Below are 4,819 nucleotides of genomic sequence, written 5' to 3' on the forward strand. Positions count from 1 at the left end.
AGCATGAATAGACCTGGAGATTATTATACTTAGTGAAATAAGCCAGTCAGAGAAAGACAAGTACTATATGATTGTGCTTATATGTGGAATATAATGAACAAAATAAACTAACAATAGTGGAGACAGACTCATGGATACAGAGAGCAGACTGACAGCTGTCAGAGAGGAGAGGGTTGGGGGCTGTGTGAGAGGGTGAAGGGATTAAGGAAAGAAAAAAAAAGAAAGTCATGGACACAGACAACAGTATAGTGATTCCAGCAGGAAGGGGGGGGTGGGGGAGTGGTGAGGGACAGTAGAGGAAGATAAAAAGGGGATAAATGGTGATGGAAAGAAACTTGACTTGGGGTGGTGAACACAAAATACAATATGCAGATATTGTGTTATAGAATTGTATACCTGAAACCTGTATAATTTTATTAACAAACTAGAGGCCCGGTGCACAAAAATTTGTGCACTTGGTGGGAAGGAAGGGTCTCTCAGCCCGGCCTGTGCCCTCTCGCAGTCTGGGACCCCTCGGGAGATAACGACCTGCTGGCTTAGGCCTGTTCCCGGGTGGCAGAGGGCAGGCCCAACCCCTATGTGCAGCCCCTGGTCGGGCTCAGAGCAGGGCTGATTGGGGAGTTGGGGCGCCGCCCCCTGTCATGCACAGAGCAGGGCGGATCAGGAGGTTGCAATGCCACTCTCAGTCATGCTCAGGGTAGGGCCAATTGGGGGGTTGGGGCACCGCCCCCTGTCACACTCAAGGCAGGGTCGATGGGGAGGTTGCAGTGCCATCTCCTGTCACGCACAGAGCAAGGCCAATCAGGGGGTTGGGGCGCTGGCCCCTGTCACTCACAGAGCAGGGCCCATCAGGGGGGTTGGGGCTCCGAACCCTGTCACACTCAGGGCAGGGCCAATGGGGAGGTTATGGCTCTACCTTGTCACCCACAGAGCAGGGCCGATCAGGGGGTTGGGGCACCGCCACTAATCACACTCAGGGCAGGGCGAATGGGGAGGTTATGGCTCTACCCTGTCACACACAGAGCAGGGCCAGTGGGGGGGGGGGGGGTTGGGGCTCTGCACCCTGTCACACACAGAGCCAAAGGGCGATCAGGGGGTTGGGGAGCTCCCCCCTATCAGGCACAGAGCAGGGCTGATCAGGGGGTTGGGGCGCCTTCCCCTGTCATGAACAGAGCAGGGCAGATAGGGAGGTTGTGGCCCCTCCCCCTGTCACACACACAGCCACAGGGCAATCAGGGGTTTTGGGCGCTGCCCCCTGTCACGCTGATCCCGGTGCCGGGTGGCCTCGTGGCTCCGCTAATCCCGGTGCTGGGAGGCATATTACCCTTTTACTATATAGGATAGAGGCCTGGTGCACAGGTGGGGGCTGGTTGGTTTGCCTTGAAGGGTGTCCAGGATCAGGGTGGGGGTCCCCACTGGGGTGCCTGGCCAGCCTGGATGAGGGAATGATGGCTGTTTGCAGCTGGTCACACACCCTTCAGGGTGGGGGTCCCCACTGGGGTGCCTGGCCAGTCTGGGTGAGAGGCTGAGGGCTGTTTTCAGGCTGGCGGGTGACTGAAGCTCCCAACCGCTCCTTTTTTTCTTTTTCTTTTTTTTTATTCTGGGCCAGCTTTAGCTCTGAGGCTTGGCTCCAACTCTTAGGCCTTGGCTGCTGAAAGCAGGTATCTGGTTTATTTGGTTTCTATAATCGAAACACTGTTTCAACTCCAGCTCTGAGATCCCGGCTGGCTGAAAGCAGGTTTCTGGGGTTTTGTTTAGCTTCTATATTTGTAACAATGTTTCAAACTGCAAGCTCAGAGGCCGGCAGCGGCAGGCGGGGAACTTTGGAGTCCTCCGTCACTGAAGCAAGCAAGCCTCATGTTCGCTTCAAGCTGCCTGGCTGCCGGCCATCATCTTGGCTGGCAGTTAATTTGCATATTGCCCTGATTAGCCAATGGGAAGGGTAGCGGTGTGACACCAATTTGCATGTTTCTCTTTTATTAGTGTAGCTGTCACCCCCAATAAATTCAACAAAAAAAATTGTGCCTGTTTATATAATTTACTCATGTTTTTTCTCATGGATCAATGTATTTTTCTTATTGATTTACAGGTGTTTCTTGTATAGTCTAGATATTAATCCTTTATTGGTCTCATTTGGTCACCTGTCCTTTCATTGTATTAATAGTCTCCTCATTAAGTAAATATCTTATTGTATATAATTAAATCCATCACTATTTTTTGAGAGAATGCCCTATTTTGCCAAGAGATTGAGTAAGGTGAGGGCTCAAGTGATCATGTAAAACAAGATGGAGTGGTATAAGCAAAAGGTGTAGGCTTGTGAGTCTCAGTTTTTTAATATGAAAAGCAAGAATATTAATACCAGAACTATATGCCTCTGTTTGTGAGGCTGTTTATGAAGAACAAATAAAATAATTTTGTAAGCTAGAAAGGTTCTTATAAATATTTGTTGGTTTTATGATAACTACTTTTAATACATAGTATGTTTCTACTAATGGTCTTCAGATAATGTAACATCTTGGTTAAAATTTAAATGTTACAAAACACGGTATATGTGTGCTTTTTAATATTAAATTTTGCATGACGTAGCACCTAAAATTTTGGAGAATATATATGGTCTTAAGTCACAGGACATAGAATCTGAGTATTCCTTCTCAGAACTTTGCAATTTACAGATAAACATCATTTTGTAATACTAGATTTATTTCTGAAAGTAAATGCTTTTGTTGATTAAATAAATTTAAAATGTAATTGGTAATGTTAATTTGAAGGAATGAAATGTACACATTCTACTATAATTTGAATAATAACTAACATAAATGTCTACTTAATAAATTAATATTTTTCTAAGAAGTCAAATTTAATATTGCATAGAAGATTATGTTCTTAAAAAACTATATATTTTTAAGTTGCAAAAGAAGAGCAATATTTTACAAAGTATTCTATACATTTTCTATGCCACTTTATAAAAGCTATATTGAAAAAGTTTCCATAATCAAACAAGCTTAGAAAACACATATATGTTTTGGTGATGCAGGACCTCATCATAGTTTTTTTATTAGGCTGTTATTCATTGTGAAAGTATAAGATGTGATAAATTATATAGCGTTTCCTGAACTTATTAAACTTTATTTCTAGATTTATCTAATGGAAGCAGCATATGCTGGAATATGCAACATCTTTCTTCCTTTGTGTCTACTTATTCTATTTGTTACTGAAAAGATACTTTAAAATTTTATTTTATTTGTATTTATTTTATTTTTTTTAAACATTTGATTTTATATTTGCAGTCTTCAATATCTTTTTTGTCTCAAATGTTTAGGTTTCTTTCCCCTCCTTTCTAGCATTATTCTGGATAATGAATATTTTCATTATTTTATTTTTCCTCTATTTACATACAAGATATATATGTATATATATCTTGCACACAAATATGTATTTACATATATTTTTTCACATAGAGGAAACATAAAATAATCAAATCTTTGATATACATATTTGATTATTATCCTCGAGATCACAACACACACATCTGAATTATTAGTCTAATACAAAAATGGATTTTACCATTTCCTCAATAATGCTAGCACCTTTTGGTTGAAGTTCTTGTTCAAATATTTTATGGGATTGTCTATTTTTTCATTATTAAGTTCTATGAGTCTTTTTTAAAGAAATGTATTCTTTATACCAGTCTATCAGATATGTGTTTTAAAAATATGTGGCTTGTCTTTTCATTGTTTTAACAATAACTTTAAAAGTGCAGACATTTTGTACTTTTACTTTTGATTGTTATTCAATTTGTCATTTTTATTCTTTATGATTCTTGGTTTTATTCTTTTTTGGTATGTAAGAAATGAATTTGTCTAATGTAATGTAAGATTTTCTTATATATTTTCTTTTAAAAGTTTGATTTTCCTGTTTATTTAGACCTATGATACATTTTATGTAAATTCTTGTTTATGTTGAGATTAAGGTTTATATATTTCATAAAGATATCCAATTGTTTCAGAACCACTTGTTTAAAAGAGTATCCTCTCACCATTGAGTTACCTTTAAATCTTTGTCACAAGATATATGTGTGGATGACATTTCTGGACTCTATTCTATTCCTTTTATTATTATTATTATGCCAATACCACATTGTTTTTATTACTGAAAATTTATGGTAAGTACTGGAGTCAGATAATTTAAGTTCTTCCTTTTCAAAATTATCTTGACTCTTTTAAGTACTTTGCATTTATGTATAAACTAATCCCCCCTTATTCCCTGTTTCTCTTGCCATGGTTTCAGTTACCGACAGTCAACCATGGTCTGAAAATACTGAATGGAAAATTCCAGAAATAATTTATATGTTTTAAACTATGCATCATTCTGAGTAGTCTGATGAAATCTTGTGCTGTCTTGTTCTCTCTTGCCTGGGGTGAATCATCCCTTTTTCTAGCATATCCATGCTGTATATGCTAAATACCTGTTAGTAGTCTAAGGCTATACCACCCTGAACGCACCCGATCTCGTCTGATCTCGGAAGCTAAACAAGGTCGGGCCTGGTTAGTACTTGGATGGGAGACTGCCTGGGAATACCAGGTGCTGTAGGCTTAATAAATAAATAAATAAATAAATAAATAAATAAATAAATACCTGTTAGTCGCTTAGTAGCTATCTTGGTTATAAGATTGGAGAGAGAAAAAGAGAAAGAAAACATTCATAAGACTTTATTACAGTATATTGTTCTATTTTATTATTGTTGCTGTTAATCTCTTATTATTCCTAATTTGTAAGTTAAACTTAATTGTAGGTATGTATGTAGGGAAAAAAACACGCA

At 39.1% G+C, this 4,819-nt stretch overlaps 1 non-coding gene across 1 annotated transcript; it reads left to right on the forward strand.

Annotated features, from left to right (window-relative positions):
* The first annotated feature begins 4,474 nt into the window (after positions 1-4,474).
* Positions 4,475-4,593, forward strand: LOC139004577 (5S ribosomal RNA). The gene has a single exon (XR_011470451.1). It is a non-coding gene; the product is annotated as a 5S ribosomal RNA (ribosomal RNA).
* Positions 4,594-4,819: the final 226 nt, after the last annotated feature.

The sequence above is a fragment of the Myotis yumanensis genome, unplaced genomic scaffold (genome assembly GCF_028538775.1).
Source record: "Myotis yumanensis isolate MYYU_CA2020_CCGP unplaced genomic scaffold, mMyoYum1.0.hap1 SCAF_2, whole genome shotgun sequence".
Taxonomy (NCBI): domain Eukaryota; kingdom Metazoa; phylum Chordata; class Mammalia; order Chiroptera; family Vespertilionidae; genus Myotis; species Myotis yumanensis.